The sequence below is a fragment of the Helianthus annuus genome, chromosome 2, assembly GCF_002127325.2.
Source record: "Helianthus annuus cultivar XRQ/B chromosome 2, HanXRQr2.0-SUNRISE, whole genome shotgun sequence".
NCBI lineage: Eukaryota > Viridiplantae > Streptophyta > Magnoliopsida > Asterales > Asteraceae > Helianthus > Helianthus annuus.
Window position 1 is genome coordinate 115,895,971 of NC_035434.2, and position 21,562 is coordinate 115,917,532.

At 35.4% G+C, this 21,562-nt stretch overlaps 1 long non-coding RNA gene across 4 annotated transcripts; it reads right to left on the reverse strand.

Annotated features, from left to right (window-relative positions):
• Positions 1 to 2,338: 2,338 nt before the first annotated feature.
• Positions 2,339 to 14,121, reverse strand: LOC110920010. 4 transcript variants are annotated; one of them, XR_004886664.1, is made up of 7 exons: positions 13,805 to 14,121; positions 13,650 to 13,720; positions 13,442 to 13,525; positions 13,194 to 13,278; positions 3,052 to 3,102; positions 2,731 to 2,953; positions 2,339 to 2,561 (listed from the first exon to the last, which is right to left on the reverse strand). It is a non-coding gene; the product is annotated as an uncharacterized LOC110920010 (long non-coding RNA). The 4 variants fall into 4 exon arrangements; XR_002581632.2 differs by having other exon boundaries at positions 2,339 to 2,583; positions 13,915 to 14,119; XR_002581631.2 differs by having other exon boundaries at positions 2,339 to 2,583; positions 13,805 to 14,119.
• Positions 14,122 to 21,562: the final 7,441 nt, after the last annotated feature.

Consider the following 21,562-nt stretch of genomic DNA (forward strand, 5'->3'; position numbering starts at 1 on the left):
TTACCAACTATCTCGATGTAAATTCATAATTATATAATTAATCTGTATCTATACATAAAACATACTATAAAGTGTGGCCACGTAACAATTGCTTATTCAAGAAATATATAAAAAACACAAGCACATTGGCAGAGAAACAACAATAGATAAGGCTAATAATAAGTTAAACTTCTACTCTAGTAATTATATAATATTCTAAATAGTACCAATTATAGTAAGATACCTCCTAATAAACTAATTATAAATAATATTTTAAATGCTACCAATTATAGTAAGATACCTCATAATAAACTAATTATTAAAATATATTTATTGGCTACCTACTAATGACAAAGCCTAGAAACCAACATGGTTTTTTTTAACTATAATCAAGCATTTACGGATGAGAAAATGCTGGGATCTCGAACATGCACTTACGGGGTCAATGTTAGCGAAGGGATTGACAAATAGGGTCGGGCTTTGGAATCCACTGGTGCGTTTTCGGTTAGCAGTTTGCGATATAAACTGCTGATTTCTAGATTTGACAGTGTCATTTGAGTGGAAATGTGGAATACATGGGTCCCCATTAAGATTAAGGGGCTGTTTGGCAACATCTGAATGTGGTTAAGGGTTGAACCAGTAAGAGGTCTGAACCATTAAGACCCTGTATAATTTCCTGTCGTGGAGGTTGGTGCCAGGGGCGGATGTACCATATAAGAACGGGTAGCCTCCGCTACCCCTTGGCGATCCGGCGGTAGTGAAAATTTTAGAAAAATTGACATTTTTTTAACGTTTTTTCGATTTCGTTACCCCTTTCTTTTAAGACGTTACCCCTATGAAAGTTTTCTAGATCCGCCACTGATTGGTGCTGAATCGGATCCCAACATTTATCAATTTGGCAAGAAGGAATGTGCATTTGGACTCTCTTTGCTGCAAATTATGTGGGGAAGCAGAAGAGTCTGCTGAGCATCTTTTTGTAACATGTGGTTTTGCACAATTGATTTGGGATTTTATTGCCAAATGGTGTAGATGTCATTACTTATTTGTCTTTTATGTAAAGACCTTTTTGAGGTTCACAGACATGCACGTGAAGATGGAAGAAAATGGTATATTCCATTATTCAAATAGCCATATGCTGCATATGGAAATGTAGAAATGATCGGGTTTTTAATAGTAAGGCAACAGGCGTAGATGGCGTTAAAGAAGAAATCCGACACTTGGGTTTTCTTTGGATGCGTAATTGGGCCAAGGCACGATCTACAACGTGGCAACAATGGTGTAATTTTGATGTTTTCTAGTTTTGGGGGTTGTAGTCGTTCTTTCCTTTGTATTGTACTTGGCAGGGATAATGTATTGTTAGTGCTCAATTAATAAAGTTTGTTGGTCTTTCAGAAAAAAAGAAAATTGTCGTTTTAACCACGTTTCTTGACGTTTTAAGAGTGAAATTGCCTCTTTAGGAATCCTAAAGCCTTTACGATTTCTGTGCTTACTTTTCAGGTTAAGGGTTGGGTTAAACAATAAAACATAATCTAATGTAAATGGTTTTAAAAAATATCATGGCGCACATGCTCTTTGGATTTATATCGAAAACTTTCTTTAGACTATGGGGTATGGGGCTACAACAAATAAATACGGATCCAACCGAACAACAAATAAAATGAAACACGATTGTAATAGATTAAGAATCCAACCAAACCATAAACAGATTATTAGTGTATAAGACCAGCAAGCAACATTACATGTCATCTGTATCAGTACAAGGTTCAAATATAAAATGTGAGTAGAATAAAAGCAAGCTTCTTTGGAATTCTATAGAAAAGGGGAGAAAAGAAATGGCGAGTTGTTTGACCCATTTGGTTAGTTCTTGGGTTTTATACTTGACACACAAACTATTTAAATGGGCACGCAGGTTTGGCCAAAACGATTATTTTTTCAGCAAGATTTGAAACAGACATTCAACTTGTTTTACCCATTTGACTTGTTCTTAGTTTTTATAAACAGTGACCCATTTTTTAAAAAGACTGGCCATTATTGACGCTGCTTACAAGTTACTTTTTAGCATTTTAAACGACAAAAAACTAAGAAAGTCAGAAAGATCTCTAGGCATGCTTGTCGTTTAAAAAAAAAAAAAAACAAACAATGAATCTGATTTCTCACCCGTTTCAGCTTCTTTAGAAGCATCAACCACGACTGGTGCTAGGTTCTGATTCTTCTGAATCTAACAAAAATGAACAAATAATTTAACATGTTTTGTTACCCAAAAAGGAAAAAGTAAGGGTTACATGGTCATATACCATTTAACCCACTTCCTTTTTAGCCATCTTTCTTTTGACACATTTGACCCGTTATAGAGAAAAAATAAGTCGAACCAACGCATTTAGAAGAAAGTAATATGATGTTTAAAACCCTATATTCCTAATCGATAATACAAATGAACAGAACACCTTATCGTACTCTAACCGAAGAACTCGCAACTTGAACCTAGTTTTTGTATTCACTGACGTTGAAGAAACAACCATGATTCTTAGCATCAACACCAAATGCTTCTAAACGTTGCCACTATTCATCAAAGTTGATTCATTCTGCAATATCCACAAGCAATATCTACATAAACAAAAAATCAGATTTATGAAAAGATCATGTGACTGGAAAACAAATCTAGAAAAAACAACCAAATTGTTTCATATGTTCCTTTAACATAGATCCATTGTAAAAAAAATGACAGATACATGAATAACAAATCAAACATACCTTCAAGAGTCCAAACACACGTCCTTGGAACCAAAAGCAATGCAGAGGCAGTAGATGTGTGGAATGATTCGACAAAGAGATAGCTCATCTCAACTCAACTGGTGACGTAGTTTAATTGAACAAAAAAGTTAAGAAGGCATTTTACATGATGACTCACACCTAATTTAACTGCAACCATACTTCTTACAGCTTCAAATATCTCACCCAAAGCAATCAACTTGATCTGTAAAAATGAAATTCGACCAAGAGTCAACATTTCCATTGATTTTGTACAAAGTCAAAACATAGAGTATAATTGGAAACACTACCATGTTTACTTACTTTTGCAGAATAACAAGCAGCAGCAAAGAGTTATGTGTGACACATGTGCCTCTGCAACCATCAAACAAATACCAAATTTATGAAATATTGTGTTTCATACTTGGGATTTGTAAAAATATGTGTATCGTTTGCACATATCAATTCATATTCGATTTCAAGCTTTAAATCGCTTTCTGGAAGGTTATACGCGCACTGATGCGTAAATATAACCGGTTTAATGAAACGAACACTCCAGAATAGTGAAATAGGCTTAACATACATTAAATAACCTTTACATAACTTAGAAATAAGTTTTGGAGGGTTTGGTGTGGCGAAATCAAGTTTATTCGCTTACAGGGACTAATTTCGACAAACTGCGAAAGTATGCCGATTTGTACTGTAACAAACATTCCGGAATATGATCATAAGTTAAACATGCTCTAAATATCCTTTACATAGCATAGAGATAGGCTTTGAGGTGTTTGGTGCGCAAAAATAAACTTATTTGATCAGCAGGGACTAAAAGCGTCAAAAAGTGCATAAGTGTGCATTTTCGCGCATATCTTACGTTCTGAATATATCCGGACATCCAAAAATTTATGTAATCATTAAAATATTTTATTTTAGTGAATGGCATGATAAAATTCCATTCGTCGCTTAATTTGGATCGTTTTTGCATTCGTTACGACTTCCGTCGTAATTAACCGAACAACGCAATCGTACGACCAAACGAACCGACATCCAAGATGTTTTTGAGCATATTTTAAGTTCCCTATACTTTAGCGTCATTTTAGAGCTTTGAAATGGGGTTAACAGGCCTTAAAAGTGCCAAAAAATCAAGTTTTACAAGTGCAGGGACCATTTTTGAAATTTCTGACCAGATTCAATGAACCTAGTCCAATTTTGAAGTGTTGATGGTTTTAATGGCTGGTTTTGGATGCTATGGGCTCAAATTTGTTGGTTTTAAACATTCCCATGGTTTTGAAAACCATGAGCCCAAGTGGAGGGCCAAGATCAAAGCACGAAATGCGAGGAACGATCCTAACGGTTTACCGAATCTTATATAAACCCATGCCTTCACCTCATTTCAACTCACACTTTGGTTCAATCAGCTCTAAGTTGAAGTTATTACTTCATACCTGAGTTGTTTGAATCAAAACTTCCTAGCTTGGACCCTTTGTAAGTCTCTTTCGTGCTTTTTATGCGTTTTTAGCACGAAAGTCAAACAGTGTTTGACTTTCTGCTTTGACCACGAGTTGGTTAACACGAAGTTCATTGAACTTCGCAACGTGAGCGTAAGCACGATGGTTTTAATCCCGTGTGACTAAACCTACTGATTACCACGTTGATTAGGCGTAGTGAGGAGTCGTAGTTTCGGCCAAAATGCGTATTCATGCGTATTATGTAACCAAACTACTCTTGGGTATCAAAACCCTTTGTTTTGATATCAAAACCTGTTTTCTAACTTAACTAAACATGTTTTAACATGTTTAGCTCGTCACTTTTAGTATAGTGCTTGTATAGAGTCGTAAGTCAGCGGTCTTATCAACCGCTTAGACTTTCGAACTAGACCCGTTTGGTCGATCTTTAGGATCCGACCAAGCATGTTTAGTGACCGTAGTTGTATAGGGAATAACCGTCCGAGGTTATACCTTATGGTCACTTCGTTTAGTTAGGTGTATGATAGGTAGTTTATGTGCCTTAGGAAAATGACCAAAATGCCCTTTTTACGCATAAATTCATTTTAAGCATATGTAACCTAAATTTTTATATCTAAACTGATTAGGTAATATTATTAGACATGTTAAGGCATATAATACTTGTCCTAGGACTAGTTAGGCGGTCCGAACGCGTTTTACGCAAACGACGCATTAAAGTAGCGTAAGCTACCTAAACGGGTCGTAATGGGTCGTAAGCACTTAGGTTAGGTTTCGATTTAGTAGGTAGGCTTTGTTGAACCATATCATATGAGTTCCAATACTCATTTGGTTTACGAAACCTCATCGTATCCGATCTTCCGATTTAGGTCCGGTTTATTTACGTAGTTACTTATATTAGGTGTCGATTGATTTCCGTGATCCCTCTAGCTTTGCTTGGTAGTTATTCAAGACTTCTAAGCATTCTCAAGTGAGTATATAGTCCCCTCTTTTACTGTTTTTCAAACATTTTGAGGTGAAACACATGTGCCTACTTGTTACTTTCATGCTTTCCATGTTTTTCATATCATATACTTGATATGTTATTTAGTACACTATTAGTACATGATTTCATTATGATTTGCTATGTATGTTCACTTAACATGCTAGCCCATTGTTTTACATTTTGAACTATTCGAACCATTTGTAACCACTTGATGTATGTGAACCATTGGTAATCATTTGATATATGCGAACCATTTGATTGATGTGAACCATTTGTAACCATTTGACATATGTGAACCATTTGTAACTGTTTGAACCGTTGGGTTAGGGAAGTGATTAGGTAACGGGGCGGGTGTAATGTGTTAAAAGCATAGTGGATACGCCGCTGGTACTTCCTATATATAAGTGCTTTTAACACATTATATATCATTGCATTATCTAGATCACTTAGGTAAACGATTTTGAAACGATGTCACACAATGATGTTTTCTGAATAATATAAACCATACGAGTTTTGTTAACGAGTTTCTACAATATATTTTACAATTTGATTTCATAAAACAAATGTTTTGGAGTTAAGAATCATGGCTACGGGATTTTATAAATCATATCCAACTTAATTTGAGTTGGTTAATTATGTTGCAATGCTATACTTTTCAAAATAAGGTTTTTAAATAAGTATTGCAACATGTAAAACGAGCTATGAATCTGACACTCACATAAAACCTATGTACTCGTCGGCATTTTTATGCTGACGTATTTTCACATGTGTTTCAGGTACCATAGTTGATGATGTTTGATGATGATACTTGTGTACGCTCACATAGGAATGGACGAGGCCTTAGTGACTTAATAATAATGAAAGTTTACTTGTTCCTGTTTTGTTTCTAATTCCAATGTAATGTAATATATTTAATTCAATAAAACGAAACTGTTTAATCCATGGTTGTGAAACAATGATTCTGTTACAACACTCCCCGACGTTTCCGCCACGTTTTGTTGTTTTAACGTGGTCGGGGTGTGACAGAAAAGTTGGTATCAGAGCCAATGGTTATAGGGAATTAGGTTATTAGTAATGCTTTGACCTAGACTATAACCTTCCTAGGACCCTAACGCGAGTTTACTTGCGTTTAGTCATAAAACAATACTGTTGCCTATCTTTAGGCAGCAACCACAATAAGAACACAAAATTCGAACCTGCTTTGAAAACTAATCATCTGTTCTAGGATGATTTATTATAAGGTTTCGAACCTTCAAAGTTTTCAAATTCTCGTCAAAGTTTAGGGCCACATAATGTGAACACGTGCAAACTGGAAGGGTGGGTGCCTGTACCCTGAGCTTTCTGTCTAAGGCTAGAGTGTTCGTACAAATCCGCAATATCGGACCAGTCACTCTTACCTGGGAACTCTTGGGGTGAGTGTCCACTTATAGGCGAGCATGTCTTCGTTATACATTATGAGGACCTATTTACTTTGATTCAGCCTTTGTGTGTCGTTTGTTTGCTTCGTGGTTCAAACAAATGACCATCACCCATGATTTTTGGTCGGTAATTGTAACATCCTATTCTTACCCAATGCCATTTCATTTGTTTTCTCTCTTGTTTCCCCTTTTTAGAATGCCTCCACGACGCGAAAATCGGGTACCTATTGAAGAGCTGGCAGCTGTCATTACGCAGCAAATGACTGCTGCAATCCCGAACATCGTTACTCAATGTAACCAAGCTCTCAACAACAATAATGCCCCCTGCAACTTCAAGACGTTCAACTCGGCTAAGCCATCAAATTTTTCTGGGTCTCAAGGAGCGACTGCACTTCTACAATGGTTCGAGAGTCTAGAGAGCACCTTCAGGCATGTTCAATGGCCAAATGAGCGAAAGGTAGAATTCGCATCTAGTGTCTTTGAGAACCGAGCTTTGACATGGTGGAATGGTGTGATGAGAGATAGGGGTGCCGATGTGGCACTGGCTCAAACGTGGGAAGAGCTCCGAGCTCTGATGATGAAGGAGTCCTGTCCTCGTCATGAGATCAGGGCCTTGGAAAGGGAATTCAACGATCTTAAGCAAGATAGCGGTGAGCATTGAGCCTACACGGATCGTTATGAGGAGTTATGACTGTTATGCCCGAATATGGTTACGCCTTTGGATAAGGCAATCGAAAAGTACATTGATGGCCTCCCTGACCCAGTACAAGACATTGTGACTGGTAGTAACCCCACTACAGTTAGGCAGACCATTGAGCTATCTGCTACCTTGACTGAATCTCAAATCAGGAAAGTTAAACTTTTCCGAAAAGGTGATAAGAAGCCAATTGAGGAATCGAAACCCAAAGATGAACAGACTGGATCCTCCAAGAAGTCAAAGAAGCAAAAAGCTTCCCAGAGCTTCGCCGTGGTTGCTCACAATGATCAAGCTGCCCCCAACCAACCAGCTTAACCCCCTGCTAGGAAGCCATACAACGGAACTGCACCCTTGTGCAACCAATGTAACCTTCATCATCATGCTAGTGTGAAGTGTCGCAAGTGCCAAATTTGTGGACTTATAGGTCATACAGCAAGAGTTTGCCGAGCTGCAGTTGCACCAAATCAAGCTGACAACAATCCTGCTCAAGCTCGTTTTCCACCAGGTTCTTGCTACAACTGTGGCGAGATGGGTCATTTCCGAAGAAATTGCCTAAAGCTTGCTAATGCAAATCCAGCACAGGGATGAGCATCTGACCGACTAAAAGACAACACCGTTTAGAAATAATCACGTCTTATGTATTATTTTCTTTTGTTGTCAAGGTCCATGAAACAGTTGTTATCGTTGTTTATAAATAAATCTTTTATTTACATTGCAATGTATTTATGGGGTTGCATGTATAAACAACATATCCCCTACAATACCGACAATCAGGGAATCGTATTCCTTGAAGAACAGACTACCCTCAAATTCCTCCATTTTATGATCTCTTGGGTTTTCCATGAAAATCCTAAGTACCCGTTTCTTCCAAGAAAACGAAGTACAAGGCGCAAGCTACAACTCTAGACGAATACCCAATGTGCCACTATAAATCCTTAATAGGGTACCTAAGGGTATTTCCGTAAATCCTAAAATTGTTGTGTTCCTTAATTCGAATATTATGTTTCTTTGAAAACAAAATCGAATTTTTGGAAGATCATCCTATCTTTCAGATAGATTCTTGAGGACATTGAAGTCCATCGGCTGGTTTCCTGGTGTACCTTGAATATCCATGTTCAATCGACAATAAGTTAATAACAAATTAATAATCAAGTTAAACAATTATGTGATTATGTGCTTATGTGTTCCCTTTTATGTTTTTATGTGATCCAAATTTTGTTATCCAAATCCTCATAGAATCTTCCATATTTTCGTATAAGGGATTCATAGTAGGACATCCAAAGGTACTACCTTAAATCCTTAATGGGCTTCTACGTAATAGTTAAGACCCTTGGATTATAAAGTACTATTCCATAATTAGACCCCTTGAGTGGTCTAGTTAAACAGATTGATCCAAAAATCTAGTTGGGAATATCATGTGATGATATAGCTGAAAAGACTCCTTGGCGGTCTAATTAAAGAGATCATTTGTCGATCTAATTAAAAGGACCCTACGGTAGTCTAGTCACACTCATCACAGGTTTGATTTTCTTCCCCTTCACATTACAAAACGAACTGTGCGGACTGTGCAAGGAAATTACGTAATTATGGATGCATACATAATTATGGAATTCAGTGCACATAAACCACAGCAAGTTTTGTCATGTGTCTAGAGTTGACTCAATTCATTTCCATTTCTGAAGAATACCCATTGAGGAAAATGACTCATTCCGTTCATTTTCGTTTCTGAAGAATATCCATCGAGGGAAATGAATATCCTTGATTCTTCCTTCATTTCCATTTCTGAAGAATACCCATTGAGGAAAATGACTCATTCCGTTCATTTTCGTTTCTGAAGAATACCCATCGAGGGAAATGAATATCCTTGATTCTTCCTTCATTTCCATTTCTGAAGAATACCCATTGAGGAAAATGACTCATTCCGTTTATTTTCGTTTCTGAAGAATATCCATCGAGGGAAATGAATATCCTTGATTCTTCCTTTATTTCCATTTCTGAAGAATACCCATTGAGGAAAATGACTCATTCTGTTCATTTTCGTTTCTGAAGAATATCCATTGAGGGAAATGAATATCCTTGATTCTTCCTTCATTTCCATTTCTGAAGAATACCCATTGAGGAAAATGACTCATTCCGTTCATTTTCGTTTCTGAAGAATATCCATCGAGGGAAATGAATATCCTTGATTCTTCCTTCATTTCCATTTCTAAAGAATACCCATTGAGGAAAATGACTCATTCCGTTCATTTTCATTTCTGAAGAATATCCATCGAGGGAAATGAATATCCTTGATTCTTCCTTCATTTCCATTTCTGAAGAATACCCATTGAGGAAAATGACTCATTCCGTTCATTTTCGTTTCTGAAGAATACCCATCGAGGGAAATGAATATCCTTGACTTTTCCTTCATTTCCATTTTGAAGAATACCCATTGAGGAAAATGACTCATTCCGTTCATTTTCATTTTCTGAAGAATGTCCGTTGAAAGAAATAACAGGATTATGCCTTGAATATCTTTGATGGGTTATTCTACGCAAATAGATAAAAACCCTAGACTCCATGCAAGACAATTATTTAACACAACGTCACAGACAGACTCCTACGAATAAATTTCGGGACGAAATTTCCTAAAGTAGGGAGACTGTGACACATGTGCCTCTGCAACCATCAAACAAATACCAAATTTATGAAATATTGTGTTTCATACTTGGGATTTGTAAAAATATGTGTATCGTTTGCACATATCAATTCATGTTCGATTTCAAGCTTTAAATCGCTTTCTGGAAGGTTATACGCGCACTGATGCGTAAATATAACCAGTTTAATGCAACGAACACTCCGGAATAGTGAAATAGGCTTAACATACCTTAAATAACCTTTACATAACTTAGAAATAAGTTTTGGAGGGTTTGGTGTGGCGAAATCAAGTTTATTCGCTTACAGGGACTAATTTCGACAAACTGCGAAAGTATGCCGATTTGTACTGTAACGAACATTCCAGAATATGATCATAAGTTAAACATGCCCTAAATATCCTTTACATATCTTAGAGATAGGCTTTTAGGTGTTTGGTGCGCAAAAATAAACTTATTTGATCAGCAGGGACTAAAAGCGTCAAAAAGTGCATAAGTTTGCATTTTCGCGCATATCTTACGTTCTGAATATATCCGGACATCCAAAAATTTATGTAATCATTAAAATATTTTATTTTAGTGATTGGCATGATAAAATTCCATTCGTCGCTTAATTTAGATCGTTTTTGCGTTCGTTACAACTTCCGTCGTAATTAACCGAACAACGCAACCGTACGACCAAACAAACCGACATCCGAGATGTTTTTAAGCATATTTTAAGTTTCCTATACTTTAACATCATTTCATAGCTTTGAAATGGGGTTAACGGGGCTTAAAAGTGCCAAAAAATCAAGTTTTACAAGTACAGGAACCATTTTTGAAATTTCTGACCAGATTCAATGAACCTAGTCCAATTTTGAAGTGTTGATGGTTTTAATGGCTGGTTTTGGATGCTATGGGCTCAAATTTGTTGGTTTTAAACATTCCCATGGTTTTGAAAACCATGAGCCCAAGTGGAGGACCAAGATCAAAGCACGAAATGCGAGGAACGATCCTAACAGTTTACCGAATCCTATATAAACCCATGCCTTCACCTCATTTCAACTCACACTTTGGTTCAATCAACTCTAAGTTGAAGTTAATACTTCATACCTGAGTTGTTTGAATCAAAACTTCCTAGCTTGGACCCTTTGTAAGTCTCTTTCGTGCTTTTTATGCGTTTTTAGCACGAAAGTCAAACAGTGTTTGACTTTCTGCTTTGACCACGAGTTGGTCAACACGAAGTTCGTTGAACTTCGCAACGTGCGCGTAAGCACGATGGTTTTAGTCCCGTGTGACTAAACCTACTTATTACCACGTTGATTAGGCGTAGTGAGGAGTCGTAGTTTAGGCCAAAATGCGTATTCATGCGTATTTTGTGACCAAACTACTCTTGGGTATCAAAACCCTTTGTTTTGATATCAAAACCTGTTTTCTAACTTAACTAAACATGTTTTAACATGTTTAGCTCGTCACTTTTAGTATAATGCTTGTATAGAGTCGTAAGTCAAGCGGTCTTATCAACCGCTTAGACTTTCGAACTAGACCCGTTTGGTCGATCATTAGGATCCGACCAAGCATGTTTAGTGACCGTAGTTGTATAGGGAATAACCTTCCGAGGTTATACCTTATGGTCACTTCGTTTAGTTAGTTGTATGATAGGTAGTTTATATGCCTTAGGAAAATGACCAAAATGCCCTTTTTACGCATAAATTCATTTTAAGCATATGTAACCTAAATTTTTATATCTAAACTGATTAGGTAACATTATTAGACATGTCAAGGCATATAATACTTGTCATGGGACTAGTTAGGCAGTCCGAATGCGTTTTACGCAAACGACGCGTTAAAGTAGCGTAAGCTACCTAAACGGGTCGTAATGGGTCGTAAGCACTTAGGTTAGGTTTCGATTTAGTATATAGGCTTTGTTAAACCATATCATATGAGTTCCAATACTCATTTGGTTTACGAAACCTCATCCTAGCCGATCTTCCAATTTAGGCCCGGTTTATTTACGTAGTTACTTATATTAGGTGTCGATTGATTTCCATGATCCCTCTAGCTTTGCTTGGTAGTTATTCAAGACTTCTAAGCATTCTCAAGTGAGTACATAGTCCCCTCTTTTACTGTTTTTCAAACGTTATGGGGTGAAACACATGTGCCTACTTGTTACTTTCATGCTTTCCATGTTTTTCATATCATATACTTGCTATGTTATTTAGTATACTATTAGTACATGATTTCATTATGATTTGCTATGTATGTTCACTTAACATGCTAGCCCATTGTTTTACATTTTGAACTGTTTGAACCATTTGATGTATGTGAACCGTTGGTAATCATTTGATATATGCGAACCATTTGTAACCATTTGATTGATGTGAACCATTTGTAACCATTTGATATATGTGAACCATTTGTAACTGTTTGAACCGTTGGGTTAGGGAAGTGTTTAGGTAATGGAGCGGGTGTAATGTGTTAAAAGCATGGTGGATACGCCGCTGGTACTTCCTATATATAAGTTCTTTTAACACATTATATATCGTTGCGTTATCTAGATCACTTGGGTAAACGATTTTGAAACGATGTCAGACAATGATGTTTTCTGAACAATATAAACCATACGAGTTTTGTTAACGAGTTTCTACGATATATTTTACAATTTGATTTCATAAAACAAATGTTTTGGAGTTAAGAATCATGGCTACGAGATTTTATAAATCATATCCAACTTGATTTGAGTTGGTTAATTATGTCGCAATGCTATACTTTTCAAAATAAGGTTTTTAAATAAGTATTGCAACATGTAAAACGAGCCATGAATCTGACACTCACATAAAACCTATGTACTCGCGGGCATTTTTATGCTGACGTATTTTCACATGTGTTTCAGGTACCATAGTTGATGATGTTTGATGATGATACTTGTGTACGCTCACATAGGAATGGACGAGGCCTTTAGTGACTTAATAACAATGAAAGGTTATTTGTTCATGTTTTGTTTCTAATTCAATTGTAATGTAATACATTTAATTCAATAAAACGAAACTGTTTAATCCATGGTTGTGAAACAGTGATTCTGTTACTACACTCCCCGACGTTTCCGTCACGTTTTGTTGTTTTAACGTGATCGGGGTGTGACATTATGGATCGTCTTCAATGACACAACGTTCCTATAACCCCTTTTAATTTTATTGCCAATCGAATTATCTCACTCATCGGGAACATATATTACCAGCCAACACATTTTTTTTTAGTTCTTGGAAGACAATTGCATAGGGAGAAACTGACTACCTGGTCAACTAACAATCGTTCATGCTTAGCATTTTAATTAGTCACCGGGTCTCCCTCTGTATCTCTCTTCCTGATCCCAATCACTCTGGTAAAAACAAGATTTCGTATTACTTAGACACTTCATATTGTAATATTATATTTAAATTAGTATATGAATTTGTAACAATTTCAACATCTAAAAACACCATTTTCCCAAAAGAAAACCATAAAAGAAAATATATTTCCATATTTTAGTTAAAGGCACTAACCTGGAAGCAATCCCAAAGTACACATCCATCATCTGGCTTTTCTCCTTGAATCTTATTTAACAGCAACTGCTCGTAGCTGAATATCTGTTAAAAATTCAATGGGTCAGCATGGAATAATAAATATATAACTTGGAAATAAAAATTATTATTTCAAATGTAAAACTTATTAATTTCAAATAATCTTTAAACTATAAAATCACCAAGTTACCTTGTCCCTTCCAACTACAATGGCTTTACACGTGTGTATCCATTATTCTCAAAACTAAAAGGGTTCAATTTCTATTGCAAAGAAAATGATTCAAGATCATAAATTAGATGAGGAAAACTTAATTTAAAAAAAAAAAAACAAGGATATGTATCTACATATATCAGCGAGATAACATGTTGAACAACAATATTCAATTCCCCTTCGTTGTAAAACGATCCTGTGACAGCTATGTTTAATTGCTCCTCACAACTGGGTGATAACCTACCATAAGGTTATCTTGAATATGATGACGATACTTGCGATGATGGCTTGCGCCGCCGTAGAACCACCGCTGCCACCCTCATATTTCTTTCTCTATCTTATCTTCTTGCTCTTGCGTGTTCCCCCTTTTTGTTTCTCTTTCTATCTCCTGCAAGATATTTTGAAGTGGTGAGAGAGAGCATAAATTTAAGCTCAAATTTCTAAACCTTAATTCAAAATTTGAAAGTCACATGGAGCCAAATGTGATTTACGTATTTTTATCATGATAGGTTTAATGTGTTGTACGTATTAGATTTAGGTTAAAAAAGGGGATTAAAATGTAATTATGATGGATACAATAAAATGTAACTATAGTTTAAAAGAATAATTTACCTTTATTTTGGTGTTGTATCTTATGCATTGAAGGGAAAAAAATATCTATATTTTTAGGGGTATCTTAAAATGTCATCCCCTCATACATTTACATACAGAGCCTCTTAGCATGTTGAAATCGATCAACTACTTGTACATTTTAATCCGCACAACAATACTAATCAAGACAACTATCGAAATGTCAACAAAAAGAGTACGTCGTCACGTTGCTTTTGGATATTTTTTAAACGTTATAGTTTATAAGATATGACAAGAATACGTAAAAGAATTATAAGTTTGTTGTGGAGGGAGAAAAATGTAACTAATTATCCAAAATTTTGTTAAAACAAAGGGATTTAAGTGTAATTAGATGAGGGACTAAAATATAATTAGCGTTTAAAAGACCATCTTACCCGCATTTTAGGGGTATATTTATAAATAAAGAGGAAAGAATTTCTAATTTTTTTGGTATCTTAAATTGCCCTTCAATGATGCATTATAATATAGTATAGATTGTACGAAAAAGATAAAAGATGATTAGTTGTTATTTTATTCTTAAATCACTTGTACATTAACGCATTATCTACTTGTACCTTTTAATCTGTGCGTCGATATTGAACAAGACAACTACCGAAACATCGACAAAAATGTGTAGGTCGTCATGATATCTTTGGATTCTTTTTAAACAATGTAGTTTATAATATATGTCAAGAATAAGTAAAAAAATTATAAGTTTGTTGTGGAGAGGTGAATTGTAACTAATTATCTATAATATTGTTAAAACCTTAGGGATTTAAGTGTAATAAGTTTAGGGGCTAAAAAATAAATAGTGTTTAAAATACCAAACTACCCTCATTTTAGGGGTCTTTCTATAAATAAAGGGGGGGAGTTCTTATTTTTTGGGTATCTTAAAATGTCCTTGCCTCATGCATTATAATATAGTAATAGATAATGCATGAGAGAGGAGTATTTTAAGATACCCAAAAAATAAGAACTCCCCCCCTTATTTATAGAAAAACCCCTAAACTGAGGGTAGTTTAGTCTTTTAAACATTATTTATTTTTTAGCCCCTACCTATTACACTTAAATCCCTCAGTTTTAACAAAATTATAGATAATTAGTTACAATTCACCCATTCACAACAAACTTATAATTTTTTTTACGTATTCTTGACATATCTTATAAACTATATTGTTTAAAAAAAATCCAAAGATAGCATGATGACCTACACATTTTTGTCGACGTTTCGATAGTTGTCTTGTTCAATATCAGCGCACGGATTAAAAGGTACAAGTCGACAATGCTTTAATGTACAAGTAATTAATACTTGTGATCTAATGCTTCTCATCTTTAAAGATGGGCTCCATCTATGCAAACAAAAAAAAAACAAATTAAAAGTACCATAACATAAAATGAAGATATTATGTGTGACATTTTATTTTATTAAAACAGCCTAATATCTATACTTATATATATCTTATAAAAACTTAAAACTAACCACAACAAACTTCCTAAATAAAAGGGTGACAAATCTAAACTTAAACCCTAATACACTTCTATAATTACTACTATAAATACATAGCAGGACACCCCTGTATCTATTGCTAAACAAAGTTAAAAAATGGATCAAGTTCTGAATTCAATTGTTGCAAAAAACTAAGCATACGAGATTGAGAATTTTAAGGTCAGTTCTACTATAACGCAGCAGTGAATAATTGTTTTTTTATTTACTTTTATATGAATGTTAACTTATTTGATTTTTCAGATTCAGTTGCATGATGAACATGCCAATTTAAACAACCCAGTTGTCGAACAAGCTTCTAAGGTATTGATTTTGCTAGTTTTTAAATATTTTTGTTGTATATCTTTCATATTAACATGTTCGTTATGTTATTATATGTGTGTTTTATTGCAGGATGATGGTAATAAAAGTGTTGATATTATTTTTTTATGGTGCAATGTTTAGTCCATACAAGTCTAATCTTTAACGTGAATTTAGTGAAGAGGTAATTTTAATGTTTATTTAATCTTTTTTTTAACTTTTGTATTCAATTTTCGTCCTTTTTAAAGATCAGAAGTTTGTGACTCAAAGGAAGAGATCCAAGAGACTCTCTAAATGGAAATGGAGTGAGGTTATTAATTTAGACGATTCTGAGGACAATAGCAAAGAAGAGGAATTAGAAGATATTGCCGATTCAAGCACAAACCAGAAAACCCCATTAAAAATACCTTGAGTGTCAATTCAAAAGCAGAATGGATTTCATGTAGTCTAATATGAAATCTATAAAGTGTTTTTATGTTTTTTTTTTCATTTTCAGTTGTTATGTTTTTTTTTTTGGTAAAGGGTTACCCCGGTGAATTTTATTTCAAACAAATAAACCAAGTGAGAAGCAAAACGATACCCCTCAGTTGTTATGTTTGATCTAGACGTATGGATAAAGTTTATTTTATAATTGAACTTTATTTTTGGTGTTAGTATAATGCAGGACCATATTAATAAAGTTCAAAATAAAGTTAGTATCCTAAATTTACAAGTCAACTGAACTTATATAAGTTAATATCCTAAAGTTGCAATAAATAGATATTGCAGTTAGATATAGTCAAGCTGAAATTATAAAATATTGCAGTTATTCTTGGATATTAATCTAATAATTTGTATTTCTTAATTAAAAAATAATAAAGGAATAAAATTTAAAGCTAAACTAAAAAACTGAACTTACTATGATATAAAGTTAATCAAGATATAAACTCTTAACATCCTATTTTTTTTATAAAAACTATTTTTAAAATTTTATAAAAATATAAATTTTTATATATATAAAAACAAAATTTAACAATTAAGTTAAAGGTGTAAAACGTACTTACGAGTCAGCTACTATTTTTTATTTTTATAAAAACAAAATATTTAAACTTTAAGTTTATTGGATGAGTACCATGTGGATATTAAAAAAAGCTATGAACTTTAAAGAAAAAATTATAAACTTTATCATTTAACCAAAAAATAAACTTACTTTACAACTAGAACAACTTATCTTTTATTTTTTGTCATTTGATTATTATTTTTTATTAATAAAACGAAACTTTACATGTGTAAAACAGTTTTTTTACTTTATTTATAAACAAAACATTTTGTTTTTATAAAAAAATAATTATTTTATAAACATTTATTGTAACAAGTAATATAAACAAAATACTCCATAAATTTACAATCATTACTAGATAAATACTAAATTGTGTTGCAAATTTTTAAGAATTATAAGTTCAACTATATTATTATAGATAATATTAGTCAGTTTCAAAAGAATTCTTTACCAACTTGACCAGATACATAGTAGATTGTGCTGCATATTTTTAGGTGTTATAAGTTAAAAGTAGACTCAAATAGATAAGATTAGTTAGGAACTAAAAATTTGAACTTAGTATGTGTTTTGGTCAAAAATTACAGAAGCAATTTAGTGATCAAATTAGTTAAGTGAGGTAGTGTGCTAGAAATATGCATTGTAAATATGTTGATTGAGTTATTTGTAAAAACAGTTGAAGGATACGGCTCAGGATATAGAGTTATATCTATGATCAAACAATGAGCAAAAAAGGTAAAGGGTGACACCGGATATACGAGGAAAGCCCTTGATCAATCTAGATCGCCGGCACAAAACCTCGGGAGCTGACAATCGCAGCTGCCTTGTTCTTCAATTGATTCAAATACCAGGATACAGTGCAGGATGTGATGCGGATCAACTAGGTGTTACAAGGTAATTTGAGTACAAGTGTTTGTGTGTAGTGATTGCTAGCAGCTAGAGTGTAAATTGTGCGAATGAAAAGTGAGTGCCTTAACTTGATCCGATCCATCTATTTATAGTAAAAGAAATGTAACAAACTACCCTACTAAACCGGGATTCGGCGGATATTCCCCATTTGAACGTTGTAGACCTGGTCTTTCGGGTTCAACGTCTCTCACATAACTGGTTTGCCCGAGTCTTAAGGAGAAGAGGTCCACTTGACCGTTAGTGACCCACAGCTTCTAACCTGCACATGGTTAATTCAGCTAATACCAGGATATCGCACCAGGATGTTTCCAATATCCTGATCCGGTATCCTGATCACAAGTAAACAATAAAAAGCAGAATATTAGTCAGGATATACATGCTCAGAAAATGACCCATAACAATTGTCCCCAAAATATATCTGTGGGTATACCAATCCAACGGATATATTTTAAAAACTCTATCTCGTAAACCGAGACAATTAAAACGAGATGACGTTTGAGATTGCACTATACAACTTCCAATGCGCTTTTTACTCGATGGACATCTACAATGCTCCTATATCTTCTCTCTTTTTGTTTGAGAATCAGATATCATCAACAGAATCTCCAGGTAATCACTTATTCCTTCTACGTTTTCTGTTAACTTTATTCTTCCTCCGATGGCTACTGCAACCCATTCTCAGACCGGTGAATCGTCGGAGTCCTTCGTCCAGCAAATCGCTTATTCTTAAAGCCACCAAAAACGAAGATGGATGGCAACACAAGTTCTTCTTCGTCAAACGAGACTCCATTCATGAGGGTGCTAGTCTTCCGGTGGAGTGGTTAACCACCGGTAGGATCATGAATATTCCCATGTATTTCTAGACTTCTATCCTGTGCTAATATCTTCTTATTTGATCATTTCGCGGTGAGTTTTAAGGAAGTAGCTGCCCCTACTGCGGAATCAGAAAAAAGAATCGAAGCAGTTTACCAATTGCCTGCAAGTGACAGGAGTTTTACCACACACATCCCGAGTTCCAGCCAATATTCATCATCTGAAATGTCTGGTAAGAGTCACTTTTGAAATAACTAATTATTGTAACATAACATAATATAATGAAGAGTAACAAGGATGTAGGACTTTTCCCTTTATGCAGCACCAGCCAAGATCCCTGAGGTTTTCGACCTTGATGAGCTGGACAGTTATTTTGACCAGGTCCAGATCAAGAAGGTACCTAGTCCCAAGGCCACGGCCTCATCCAAGCCCAGTAGCTCCAAAGCCATCATCATTCCCAAACCTTCGCCAGCTACTAAGCCCCGGAGTTCAAGTTCTCGTAAAAGGAAAGAGCCTGATTCTCCTGTTATCTCCGATACATTCCCCTATGAGAATCACGAGTTCATTGAGGCAAGCGGATTCATGACTTCTTTTCTCAACCAGGTTAATATCCTTGAGCCATATCCTGCACCTTATACTGCTTATAAGTATTTATTAAAACCAATACCTGTCCTCTTACCTTGTAGGGCCTCGAACGTCTGGTTCATTTATATCAAGAATCCTGTGGGCTCAACAAGACGCTCGAATCCAAGCTGAAGAAAGCCGAGGTTACAATCTCTGATCAGGGCATGATTGCAGCCGCCAAATCCCGGCATTACGAGGACAAGTTCAAGGCTATGACCCAAGAGCACCAGGCTGCCCTCAACAAAGCTGCTCTCCAGGCCCAAGCCGATCTTGATACTGCCCATGCTCAACACGAACAGGATATGATCAGCTACCGGGAAAGCCTTAAAAGTTCCGTCATCACTTCCCTTCTCCAGGCCAGGCTAAAGATGGCCCACGAAGCCAAAGCACTGGGCTTCAAATGCCCTTCTTGGGACATCAATGCCTGGGAAGCAAAGCTAAGGAGTCTCGGCGGCACTTCTGCTAAACCTGCAGCTGAAGGATCTTCAAAGGCAGTCGAAAAACCAACTGATGCTGAGAGGGATGCTCAGGTTGATCCTGAGACGGATGTTGTTGAGAATGCCACGAACGAAGAAGGCGTTGCCTCCTAAAACTTGGTCCCCTCAAATTTGACAATTATGTTTATTTGAACAACTTTATTCTCTTTTTTGGTTGAATCAGTTTATTTCCATATTAAAACAATTTGATAACCAATGGTGGATGGGTCCTAGGTTTTAGGACGAAGCCTTTGGTTATCGACTAGCATCGCTTATAATACCACCCTCTGACTTATTTGTTATTGCCTTTTAAATTTTTGTCATGCATTACTTAGTTTAGATTTTAGCTTTGTAAAATTGGTGTTATCATTTCTGTGAAGATATCCTGATCAATATACTCAGTGATATCCTACGCAGGCTTTCGTAAAATAGGACTTCTCAATATCTAAACAATTCAGACAAAGTTTCAAAATAGTTTAATTTTCAAAATCTCAACTAATAAGGTTTTCAAAAGATAATTTACTTAGAATTTATAAACAAATCTAACTCTGACTTTTAAACCTAAGTATCATATCCCAAATGTTCCAACCAAATATCCTGAATCATATCCCGAGAATTTATCTTGAGAATATATCCTAAAGATATATCCTGATCAGGATACTTAAGCTTTAAACATGGTTTCAAAAGTTCAAACAAGTCATTTAAGATTCGCAAAGGAAAGATCATACCAGGAATATGATGTAACCCTAGTACCGAACTTCAATCCTTCTTGCAACTCCTTCCACTAAGATGTCCCCAGTCTTAGTATACTAGGTTCAAATTTGATTCTTTGAGCCTTACATAGTCGTCTTAGGAGGAATGTCCCCTGTGCATGAACACTTAGAAAATTTTTGAATATCAGTTCCAACTGTTTAGACAATTCTTGTGTTACAGGGATAAGACCCAAAAATATACTGGAGATAAATCCTTAGTATCCTAGGGATAATCCCAAATTTTCATGCACTACAGGCGGGAGTGTATAAACTCCAAGACTTAGAAAAGTGATAACCTTTAAACCTTAGAGAGTATGAAAATACCCTTTCGTGAGAGAGGGTGATCAATCCTCATAGACCTTTAGGATTCAGGATATAGCCAATATTAACGAAATTGTCAGCCACTTTTACATGAACTGGTCCCGCCACTTTGAACTATTCCTGAATAACTTGCGCTCCAGGCGGGGTGTTTAAACCCAATTCGGAAGAAAGGTGAATACCCTTAAACCTGTGAAGGGATCAAGATCCCTTAAACGTGAGAGAGGGGCCAATCCTCTAATCTTTCAAAGTATCCTAAATGTATATCCCGGAGCTATATCCCGAAGCATATACTGCAAAATATCAGTAAACTAAGGTGGGTGTTAGCCTGGCTAACACCCCTCCGATGATTAACTTAGTAATGGGTTCAAAACAATATCAAAATTTAATAAAAGAGATAGAATCCATACCATCCTGACTTAGAATTTAAATTCTGTACTCACTTGAAATATAGTTTTAGATGTATAGCATTCCAGGATCTAGGTAACATATCCCCCTCCATATTCTTTAGTCGGTATGCTCCTTTTCCTGATTATGATTCAACCTCGTAG